The sequence below is a fragment of the Mesocricetus auratus genome, unplaced genomic scaffold (genome assembly GCF_017639785.1).
Source record: "Mesocricetus auratus isolate SY011 unplaced genomic scaffold, BCM_Maur_2.0 Super-Scaffold_100003, whole genome shotgun sequence".
Taxonomy (NCBI): domain Eukaryota; kingdom Metazoa; phylum Chordata; class Mammalia; order Rodentia; family Cricetidae; genus Mesocricetus; species Mesocricetus auratus.
Window position 1 is genome coordinate 52,699,363 of NW_024429188.1, and position 12,850 is coordinate 52,712,212.

A 12,850-nucleotide genomic window follows, 5' to 3' on the forward strand; every position below is an offset into this window, starting at 1 on the left:
ATTGTGAAAAAGTTACATTTGACACTTTTTCCAGTGTTCTTTTTTGCTTTTATGAAGGAACTGGTTTTATAGGGCCTTCCTTTATGATTTCAGGAGTCGATTTCTCTTGGAGTACTTTTGAATATTTTCCAAGCTCATTTTCCCAGACTCACGTCATTATAAAAAGTAAAGTTTTCCAGAGGTACCTGCTCATCTTCTATAGATGAGGGCTTCTGAAGACTACTGTTTTCTTCAATAGCACGTGCATTTGATTAGACTTTGAAATGCTTCATACATAAACTTACTTGAGTTAATCCAATATGCATTTGGAGGTATATTAGTATTATTTATTTGTTTGAACTTATGAGAGCAAGTACTGTCATTACCAATTATAACTATTTATTAAGAAGAAATTATTATTAACCATGAGCATTATTATTACAACTGACTAGTTTATTGAGTTTAGCTAGGGAATAAATGATTATTATCAGGCTCTCTAGATATTTGTCGTGGTTCCATTTCAGTGCTGCTTATGGTAATATTTATGTGCTAGATTTTTCTTTCATCTTCCAGATTCTCTGTTTTCCAGAAAGTTCGTGTACTTTTGACACCATCTTGTTCAATATCCACTTCCTTAGTGTGAATTTTTCCAAGATCTTTGCTGCTTAAAAGAGTTTGTATTATGAGGTCACCTTGCAAGATTAAAAAATTCAATGGTCTTCCCCTTAATGATCCATATTAAACCTACATAGGAACATACTGTGGTTTCCCATCAATGTACTTTCTTTGCCTTCCTGCTTAAGATTGTACACCTCTTCTCATTCTTCACCCATTCCACTTTCAGTTGAAGTCGCTAGTTCAAAGAGCTACTTCAGGTCACCACAGCCTCCTCCACCATGCCTTGCTCAAAGGCAAACACCACCTGCTATATTGGGTTTCTAGAAATTACTTGTCAAAGGCAGTTGTCCCTATGTTTTTCTTCTGTGAAGAAATGTTATCCAGTACTTGTTGAGAGCTCTTGGCACATGTGTTTGCTTCCTTAAATTTGGTAACTAGGCACTGTGAACAAATGAGGGCATCAGATATAAATATCACTTTAGACTTCACAGTACCCAGTCTTGCATGAACAGATAGAGGGAGAGCCAGAAATAGCAAAGTAATTCCAGAAATGCTTGATGTGGCAGTATTAAAATCACCTTACTTATTTTATGTGCATAAATGGTCCATTTCCTCAAGAAGCTTTTGACTCAGTATAACTGTAAATGTCAGTACATATATGACAGCTGTATTTCAACTTGGACATTAAAATATTTCTATGTCCTTAATCCACTGTTTGTCTCTTATAAAATGAACTAAGTTCAATTGTTCTAATTCAATTGAAACAAAATTCGAAGTGAAATTACAACAGTAATTTATAAACTCACAGCTGAATTCTTCAGTGAGGCAGCCAAAGTTCTTTAACAAGCACCTTTCACACAGTCCTGTCATCTTCCTGCCCTTAAAAAATCCCTGCTTTAACTGACTTTGATCCTATGCCAGCCTGCCAGCATATTGCATCCTCCACTCAAAGCATTATAAAAATAGAAGTGTCATAGGGGAACTGGGAAGCAGAAGAGTTCTTGGTGGCAGGGGATGAGACAGTGTGGGGATAAATGATGCCAAAGAACCAGGCATTGGTCAGAAGGGCATATTTGAAATTTTTCAGTTTTAGCTCTCTATAAAATGGGGCCAAAGAGCAAAGAAAATATAAAGAGATTTACTTTGTATTGAATAGTTTTATCCATGGTATTAAATATCCTCATTCAGATTATTGTGTGGAGGAAAAGTATATTGCCGAATCAGTTGGTCACATGTCTCTAGTTAAATTCCACACGTTAATTGGACTCTTAAGCATTCAGACCTAAAGTATGTGTGTCCTAGAAACCAAGTAGAATAACAGTGTGTTGCTAAGCTGAAGGAAACAGCTTCTTTTTTGTCACTTGGCTCCTAAGCCCTTATGTTGAATTACTCCTTGACTTCTTGGACATTTAAAACACATCATAATGTGTCTCTATATATTTGGTTGGAAATCCCCTTATTGAGGTAAGAGTGACATCATCATATTTGTTGACATGTTATTAGAGTAGAAATACAGATTTTCATGTATTGAGTTGAATAAAAAACATCATGGGGATATTTTATAAACTCCCTAGTAACAGATGTCCTGTGTGATGAGAATGATCCTTTATATTTGCATTGCACATTTGAAATTTACAATGACTGCAATGTATATTATCTAACTTAGTTCTTTTAACAACAATGTGACTAGATAATTACCATTTGCTCTCATTTACTTATGTTAGAACAAGACAGAGGGTTGGTTTAAACTGAACGATTCAGAGTGACACCCTTTGTGGAACAGCTGAGGATATTAGCTAGATGTTTTAAATTCCAGTCTTAATCTCATTTCTTCATTGCGAGGGTTACAAGATGAGAGGTGAAAAGATGTTATGCAGTCCCTGCACCATTTGTTTTGTTTTTCCACTTCAGATCTTTTTTGCTCTTTCTTCAAATAGTTTGTAACATTTACCACCCTCCTATGATAACATCAAGTTGCTTCAACAGGGTCCACTTCATCACAACACCTTCCCGTCTAATGACCACCCCCTAAAGCTGACTTTCTGGCACACACTTATGCTTTTAATTTTGAGTTTTAGTTTATATTTAATTGCGTAGCTTTATTTTATTACATAAATTTTATTTTAACTAAAAACATGTATTATACTTGGGGAATACCTTGGAGTAGAATTCCTGGGTAAGTTTATACTTTTTAGGAAAAGATTAGTCAGGTGTGATTGTGCACGCCCTTAATCTCAATACTCTATGGGCAGAGGTAGATGGATCTTTGTGAATTTGAGTTTAACCTGGTCTATATGCAGAGTTCCAGGCTATCCAGTGCAACATAGGGAGAAAATGAGGACCTATTTCAAAAAGAAAGAAAAAATAGTTTGGTTTTTAAAATTTATGTGTGTGTGTGTGTGTGTGTGTGTGTGTGTGTGTGTGTGTGTGTGTGTGTGTACATGCCTGAGGGTACAGTTAGCTGTAGATGTCAGCAAAATGTGTTGAATCTCTTAAAGATGAAGATATAGTCTGTTTTGTCCAATGATGTACAAGGAATGGAATTTAGGTCTTCTGTAAGAGGAGTGAGCATTCTTAACCACTGAACCCTCTCTCCACCCCTACAAACTGTTTTTGACAGTTGGTTGCACTTCCATCTGACATGAAGGAAGAAACCAATTTCTATATACCTTCAACAAAACTTTTTGCTAATATATATATATTTATATATTCTGTCTTTGTTCATTTGCATTGTAATAAAATACTTAAATACTTAAATCTGGGTAATTTGTAACATGTACAAATTACTTTCTCATCATTCAGGAGGCTGTGAAGTCCAAGATAAACACACCATGGATTCAGTGTCTGGTGAAGGCCCATTCCTTACATATGATGCTTCACATGTTATACACACTAAGTAACCTTGTAGCCTCTTAAAATGCTTAGTCTTACTGCAACCTGATATGCTGTATTTTGTTGATTAACTGTGGGAAGCATGCCATTTCTTGCCATTTCTTGAACAGAAATGGAGGAGGAATGAATTGGGGCATGGGGAGGACTGGGAGGAGCGGAGGGAAGGAAAGCGGCAGCTGGGATGTAAAACAAACAAACAAAAAGCAAATAAATGAAATGGGTTCTAATCCCATCCATAAGGCAGAGATCTGCCTGCCTTTGTGATGCAAATTCTGATATTAAAGACATGAGCCATGACATGGACCCAATACAACAGTATTAAGAAAGGGGACACTTAGGAGGTGATTGGGTCATAAAGGCATAGGCTCCATCTTCTCCTAAGAAGGAGGCATGATCACCACATGTGGGTGGTGGGGCCTGGGTATTGAACTCAGATTGTCAGGCTTGGTGTCAATTGCAATATCACTTGAAATAAGTGGGTCTTAAAATATTATATTACTTCAAATGAGTCAGATTAAAATTTTATGATTCTATGTACATGAAATAACTAGAATAGACAAATTTGTGGCTGCAGAAGTATATTATAGGCTATTAGAGGAAAATGGTGGGAATAACGGTTATTGCTTAGTGAATACAATTTCTATTGTTGGAGATGAAAATTTTTGGAAGAGTGTATGGTTACACAATGATGTGAACATAAATAATGTTACAATAATTGTTTCCTGGAATTTTAGATATCAGTTTACTTTCTCTTTATCACACTACCTACATTCTCTATGTCAAAGAAGTTTGCCCCAATTTACAATCCTACACAACAGGAGCCTGAAGGAATTGCCCTTAGTTTTTCTTTTGTAATTCTCTACTTATCTCAGTTCTACCTTCTTCTGTATCAAAATATCTCTCAAAACTATTTGCTTCCATTTAACACCAAGTTACCTACCTTCCTCATGAAGACTCATCTGATTCTTACCCATTTTCTTATACATATTTTCTTTTACCTCTCTTCTCTTCTTGGATTAACTGAAAATATGCATAGAATTCTTAGTAAGTTAGCATTGTCTGCAGAGTAGTTTCCAAAAGTTTTAGTTTGTAGTTCAACTAGATCTGTCATGTTCTGCTTCTTCTGCAATGTCAGGCCTCATGCTTCCAACCAACCTCACTCTCAATTCTAAACATAAAACATTTGCAAAGTGTTTACTGTCTGCCTCTTCACTAAGTCTCCTTGAGGTATTATATCTTATTGATTTATTTATCCTCCAAATTTAGCTCAGGAAATCACATGCCCTCTGGTGCAATAGTGGCATGAACCTCATAGGAGTAAACCAATCACATTCTGCTTGCATTTGAGTCCCACTCCATAAGATGATACCCATACATAGTACATTACTAGGTCAAGACCCTGTGGCTAGATAGGTTACAGGCCCTATTACTATTATTCTGCTAAATGTACACAGTATTAAACCATCTCCTAATTGTACTCATAGATCAGTGCATCTACCAAAACTCACCTAAGAAACTTCTATTTGCAGTAGGTGGTAATGAACACAGAAATTTATCAGCCCTAAATAAAACATACATACCACATCCTTTTCCCCTTCATCCCAGAGAACTTTGCTAAAGAGGGAGCAGGAAGAATGTAAAAGATAGAAGTGGTATGTGTCTTCTGGATATAGGAGGGAACCTACATAGATGAACTCACAATGGCTGTAATAACATGCAATCCCAAGCCAGACCAAATCCCAGCAGAGAGCTGGGTACAAAAATTCAGCTCACAGACAAGAACTATTGGCATTGTTAGATCCTGGGAAAAGGAGAATCAATTAGAGTGTATCATCTGCTATGTCAACAAGGCCACACATCCAAGATTATTTGGGCAACGAAATTTGAACTTGATGGGTTTAAAAGGAAAGGACACAAAAAAGGAAAGGGAGAAGAATATGACTAAAGCATGTTGAATGACATTCTCAAAGAGCTGACAAATATTTAAAGAAAATAACCTGGAATATACTAGGTACCTAATAACTATTTGATCATTTAATAAATAAAATTCACAAAATTTTGCCTTGCTGGATGGTGGTGCACACCTTTAATCCCAGTACTCAGGAGGCAGAGACAGATGGATGTCTGAGTTCCAGGAGAGCCTGGTCTACAGAGCAAATTCCAGGACAGCCAGGGAATTGTAGTGAGACCCTATTGTCCTGAAAGACTGACGGGGGAAGTCCTGTGTATATGTCAATAAAGCACTGTTGGCCAATAGGGAACCAAGATAGGTGGGACTAGGAATCCAGGAGGACTCTGGGAAGGAGAAACACAGGAGAAACACAGGGAGTCGAGATGTAACACCATGGGGTAGGAAGCCCAGAAACCTCTCCGGTAAGAGAAATACTTAGATTATCAATTAAGGGATAAATACTTAAGTCAAAGCTAGCCAGTAAGAAACAAGCAAGGCCAACAGCTTCATAATTAATATAGCCTCCTGTGTGTTCATTTGGGACTGATGCGGCTCTGGAACCAGGCTGGCGGGAAGGCTTCCCTTTACAAAAGACCAATAAAAATTAGAAAAAAAAACCACCACAACCATCACCACCACCACCACCACCAACAAAAATATCTCTGTATTTTCAAAGAGCTTACCGTCTGCATTGTGAAGCCTTTCTGGAAGCAAGCACAAAATCAGAAGACTCAAGGAATTTTTTTCATATTTAGATATATCTATTTCTTATTTATAGTAAATTTATTTATAGTAAGAAACATTAGACTCAGCAAATGTTGTTGAACAATTAAACAAATGAAATCCTGGAAAGTAGAAGAAGTTGGTGTTTGGGTTTTTAGATGAGAATGCAACCTATTTGTAGACTATCTTTTTGACTTCTCTTGTAGAAAGACAAACCAGACCAAACCAGCAATCTGGTGACATCCATAACAACACAGACATCTCAATGCTGTCAGCCATCCTCTGTGCCAGGACATGGACAGAGTTTCCCACCTCTTAGATAGTTTTTTTGACAAAGATATTCATCAGCCTAAGATCTTTACAAATTGTCAAATCTATTACATTATTTGATTTGTAAAATGCTATTAGAAGATTATTACAGTAGCAGTTACCTTCACATTTATACAAATTTGTAGATGAAGGTCCAGAGAAAGTTTTTTTTCACTTATTTTTCTTCTTGCTTCTCAGTCATTTATTCTTCATGCAAAACTACATGATTACTAAAAGTCAATACATTAGCACAAAGTGGGAGAAAAAGTGACCACCGGAGCCACAGTTTGCACCTGCACTGATTGGAGGAAGAGATGGGTAGACAGCAGTGCAAGAATACATTCAACAACATAAAGAGCAATATGGCAGGACCAGAAACTAGTGGTTCCACAACAGCAATATCTTAGTATCCCAATGTAGATGGAACAGAAGGAAACCACCTTAAAAATAACATTATGAAGATGACAGAAGCCTTTAAAGAGGAAATGAAAAATTCCCTTAAAGAAACAGAGGGAAAGATACCACAGGTTCAGGCAGGAGGTTTACAGTAGGTGGGTTGGCATTTGCTAAAATGTTCTTATCTGAGGGTAAAAAGGAAATAAACCATCTCACACATGTGTTCCTCTCATGACTCCTTTTTATTAATTCTTAAAATTTAAAATAAAAACAATCTTATTTTATATACCAATCCCAGTTCTCTCTCCCTTCTGTCCTCCCATTGCCCCCACCATCTCCCCATCCAATCCCCCATCCTCTCCTCTGGGAGCGTGAGGCCTCCCATGGGGGATTATCAAAGCCTGTCGAATCATTTGGGGCAGGAAGATACTCTCCCTGGTATCTGGACTTAGACAGTATCTCTCCATAGGGAATGGGCTCCCAAAGCCCATTCATGAACTAGGGATAAATACTGGTTCCATTGCCAGTGTCTCATAGATTACCCAAACCCCCCAACTGACACCTACTTCAGGGGACCTGGTTTAGTCTTATGCAGGTTCCACAGCTGTCAGTCTGGAGTCAGTAGCTTCTAAATACTCAGGTAAGCTGTTTCTGTGGATTTACCCAGCATGGTTTCGACCACTTTGCTCATTGTCATTGCTCCTCCCTCTCTATAACTGGATTCCAGGAGTTCAGCTCAGTGCTTAGCTGTGGATCTCTGCTTCTGCTTCCATCAGCTACTGGATGAGGGATCTAAGATAGCATTTAAGGTAGTCATCAATCTCATTATCTGGGAAGGGCATTTAAGGTAGCCTCTCCACTATTGCTTAAATTCTTAGTTGGGGTCATCCTTGTAGATCTCTGGGCATTTCCCTAGTGCCAGATTTCTTGTTATGCTCATAACATCTCTCTTTCCTTGCTCTCCTTCTCCATTCTTCCCCCAACTCTCTGTCAATAGGGCATACATATCTCTCAGAGAGTGGAAGGTGGACAAAATCTTAACAAAAGCAGATTCCTCTGAGGGAGGGACATGACTTGTAAAATGCCCTGGAAAGCTTAAGTCTCAAAGGAGATGTGACTTTGTAAAACTGTTCTTAACTGATTAAAGGGGACTTCTCAGAGCTTTATCAAAGAGAAAAACTAAGGCTATGTAGTGTGAGATCTGGAGGCCACAGATCTTACTGCTGGTGCCTTGGTGAGAAGGAATTGCCATTCTCTGGGGCCTTTTTGAGAATACAAAGCACCCAGTATATATCCTATATAAAGCCAAATTCATAGTAACAAATATTCAGGAGTTAATACCTAGAATAATATTGCTGCTTCTGTAATAAATGATAAACGTTTGTAGCAAAAAGACAAACAATAAAAGAATAAAAAAGAAATCAATAAATCCCTTAAAGAAAGCTAAGAAAACTATGAAAAAAGCAATCAAACAAGTGAAGGAAACAGTCCAAAACTTGAAAATTGAAATAGAGGCAATAAAAATCCTCATGAACTGAGGAAATTCTGGAGATGGAAAATCTGGGTAAATGAACAAGAGCTACAGATGCAAGAATAAACGAAGACAATGCAAGAGATGGAAGAGAGAATCTCAGGTGCTGAAGATACAATAGAGGAAATAGATTCATTGGTCAAATAAAATGTTAAATCTCACATATTCTTAACACAAAACATCCTGGAGATCTAGGACATCATGAAAAGACCAAATAATAGAGAAGAAGGAGAATAATTCCAGCTCAAAGGCACAGAAAATATATTTAACAAAACTCTAGAAGAAAACTTTCCCTATCTAAAGAAGAATATGCCTATGAAGGTACGAGAAGCTTACAGAACACCAAATTGACTGAACCCATAAAAAGTCCCCTCACCACGTAACAATCAAAACACAAAACCTACAGAATAAAGAAACAATACTAAGAGCTGCAAAGGAAAAAGGCCAAGTAACACATGAAGGCAGACCCATCAGAATTACACCCGACTTCTCAATGGAAACTCTGAAGGCCAGAAGGTCCCAGACAGATGTTCTGCAAACACTAAGAGACCATGGATGGCAGCCCAGACTTGTACAGCTATTCTGGAAATCAGTATGGTAGTTTCTCAGAAAGTTGGGTATCAATCTACCTCAAGACCTAGCAATATCATTCTTGGACATATATATAAAATAATACTCAATCATACTACAAGGACACTTGCTCAACAATATTCATACAACCTAGAAGCCCCTCAACAGAAGAATGTATAAGGAAAATGTGTACATTTACACAATAGAGTATTATTCAGCTATAAAAAAACAATGACATCATGAAATTTGCAGGAAAATGAATGGAACTAGACAAAAACATCCTGAGTGAGGTAACCCAGACTCAGAAATACAAAGCCAATATGTACTTACCTATAAGTAGATATTAGAGATAAAGAAAAGGATAACCATACTTCAATCCATAGCTCTAGAGAAGCGAGAGACAATTTCCAGTAATTGATAGAAACAGATGTAGAGATCCACAGCTAAGCACCAGGTTAAACTCCAGGAATTCAGCTGAAGAGAGGGTGGAGGGAATATATGAGCGAGGGAGATCAAGATCATGCCAGGGAAATCTACAGAGACAGCTGAAGCAAGCTGTAGACTGACATCTGTGAAGCCAACGATGGGACCACACTAGGACCTCAATATGTGGGAGACAGTTGTGAAGCTTGGGGGTCCCTGGCAATAGGACCAGGATCTATCCCTGGTACATGAGTTACTTGTTATAGCCCATTTCCTATGAAGGGATGACATGCTCAGACTTAATGCAGAGGGGATGGGCTTGGTCCTGCTCCAACTTAATGTGCCATTTTGTGTTGACTCCCCCTGGGAGCCCTTACCTGTTAGGAGGAGTGGATTGGGGAAGTGGGATGGAGGGAGGTGAGGGAGTGGGAGGAGGGTTGGGAGAAATTTGGTTGGAATGTATAATGAAATTAAATGAATAAATATTAAAAAAGAAATTATGAAAACATTGATGCACAATATGCACAAAGATATCTAGTAACAAATTTAACCAAGGAAGTGGAAAATCTTTATAGGGGAAATTATAAAACATCAGTAAAAGTAATTAAAGAAATAATTATAAAATTCATATGGAAACCTCAATAACCTGAAACTATGGAAGAACCAGAAGAAAACAGAATAAATCCCTAATGACACTGACATGAGCACATTTTAAAAAGATAATTACAAAAGCTTAGGAAACAGAATTAAAAAGAAATAGATGACATTGCATTAAATATAAAAATTTCTGAAGAGAAAATCAGAGATAATCCATAGAATGTAATTAATATCTACTTAGTAAGGCACACTCAGTTACACACAAAGCCCAATATCTGCAACCAATCCAATTAAGATGGGAAAATGTTTTGAATAGACATATAAAAAGAAGCAGAAGGAGCCAACTAATACATTTAAAATGATCAATATGATTAGCTTTCAGAGAAATTAAAATAAAAATACACTGAGCTATCTTACCCCAGTTACAGAAACTTTTAGAAGGATAACTAAAGAAGCAACGAATCTTGGTGGAGATATAGAGTAAAAAGGAAGACTTTACTATTCCTACATAATTATAATGACCATGAAGTATGGGAAGTCTTCAGCAAAACTAAAAACAGACTTACTGTATGATCAAGCTATCCCATTTTGGGGAATGTATACTGAAGTGTTTATTTACTTACTCTTTACCAATAAAAACTCAGGGGTCAGATATCGGGGTAAGAACCTAAATGAGCATAGAAGCAGCAGAGAAACCACCAGTGACCTACTCTGTCTCTCATTCTTCCATCCAAAAGGGCCAAGACCCTCTCTAAGTCCCACTCTACTACTACCCATCTCTCTATCTGTCCTCAGTCCTCCAACCTCTATGGTCAATTTTGGTCAGCTAGTAGCTAGCTCTGCCCTCTGATTCAAAGCAAACTTTATTGTCAGTATTCTAACTGTCAGAATGTAATCAAAATATCACACAACAGTATACAAATGAAATGAACTGAGATCAGCATATTAAATAGATACCTGGACTCCTATATTTATTGCTGCAATATTTATAATAGCTAAGACATGAAATCAAATTCAATACCCACCAAAGGATTAATAGAAAAAGAAAATACAGTACATATTCAGAATGAAATTATTCAGCCACAAAGAGGGACAAAATTTGTGTTATTTGCAACAAAATAGATGGAATTGAAGATTGCTATATAGGTAAAATGAACCAGACACAAAATGACATGTATCATGTTTTCTTTTGTACTTGGAGGTTAGAAAAAACAGTTGACATGAATGTAAAATGGTGAAATAGGGAAATGTAGAATGAGGGTAAATAAAGGAATGCTGGGTATGATCAATGCATACTGGGATATTACTCTGAATATAAAAATTAATGCATACTAATTAATTAAAATAGATAAAAATATTAGTTTCAGGCATTTACAAGTTAATATAAAACTCAGAAAATGTAGCAAACAAGCCAATGTTAACAAGTTTGAGACAATGCCATGAAGGTACCATCAAGAGAATAGCTGTTGACAGTTTATTTATAAAATATCTCTCTTCATTCTCCATTTTATCTATATCATCTCCAAGTTCTCTATTATGCATGCCTACTCCATGATACTTGCCATATAAAGGGTCTATTGTCCCTAGATATCTTTCTCTTTATGTCCTTGTTGACTGATGCCTTTTCTCTTGTTTTCCAGGACCAATTATCATTCATTCTATATAGAGAAGCCAAGTTAAGATGGAGAGAAGACGCCCATGGTATCATGTAAGAGAGGTCAGTAGTTACGAGGAGGGAACAGTACAAAAACTATGGATGCTGGGAAAGGATAGAGGCAGGAGGTTGATGAGTATATAAAGGATGCAGAAGGTGGTAGCCAGAGATGTCCAAAACATTTATCTACCTTCATGCTAGGGAAGGTTAATTAATGTTATAAGTTGTTTGTGCCCTTCATGCCTGCTTTCTACTGGAAGAATGAAAGCATCATGTGGATCAGTGCTTGAGGAAAACAAGCAGGAAGCAGGTCTGGGAAAGCTGAAGCTAGGCAGAAAAGAAATTCCCTAAAAGGAGGCCCATAAAGGAAAACATTAAAAGTAAGGGGAAAGGAATTGGAGTGGGAACACATGTAGGAATGGTTAATAAGTAATAGCCACATGTAGAATTTGAAATACAAGTAGGCATATATCAGTTCAGGGAGAGGACAGAAAAAGGACAGAAAAGAATATATCTAAGAATACAAGAGTTGTTTAAATGGTTAACATGATTGCTTATGGAAGAAAGAGGGAGTGGAAATAAGGAGAAAGATTACACAATGATAAGTAAAGGATATTACTTAGTTGTAAAAAAGTACAAGAGAATGAAGATGAAGAAATGTTAAAAGGCCAAAAGACACAGACTGTATGAATGTACAGAGTTCTATTGAATCAAAGAATGGGAAATGGAAGCCATTGAGGGCTTCTAGCAATAAATTTCAAGATGTCATTCTGTGCCTTCATCTTGTGATTTTATTTATCTTATTTTTGCCTAAAACATGTAGGTTCATTGTTTGATTTGCAAATTTTTCATTGCACCATAATATTAAAAATTCAGAACTTAGCACTACAAAATTCCCCTGTTAGTAAATACTGGAACTCTTCAATGCTGAAGATACTATACTGAATGTAAATTAACATCATCAAATATAAGGTTAGTCCCCAAAGAACAAGTAATTAGAGTCCTAACTCTGGAATACTAAGTAAGAGATTCTTTAGGTGTGTATGTGTGTGGTATATACATGCATGAGTGTGCATGTGGAGGTCTGAGATTGACATTAGATGACTTTCTTTATCATTCTCCACCTTATATATTGAAATCTGGTGCCAACCCAGAGCTTGCCGCAGCTATCTGATCAGCTTCCTCTTGGGAAGATTCTTGTGGAATG

General features: G+C 37.0%; 1 protein-coding gene across 1 annotated transcript in view; it reads left to right on the forward strand.

Annotated features, from left to right (window-relative positions):
- Window positions 1–1,983: 1,983 nt before the first annotated feature.
- Window positions 1,984–12,850, forward strand: part of LOC101826582 (P2Y purinoceptor 6-like) — a 49,111-nt gene continuing 38,244 nt past the window's right edge. Inside the window, exons 1-2 of the mRNA XM_040744320.1 lie at window positions 1,984–2,061; window positions 11,630–11,706. The gene's annotated coding sequence lies outside the window, so the exon portion shown is untranslated. The remainder of the gene's footprint in view (window positions 2,062–11,629; window positions 11,707–12,850) is intronic.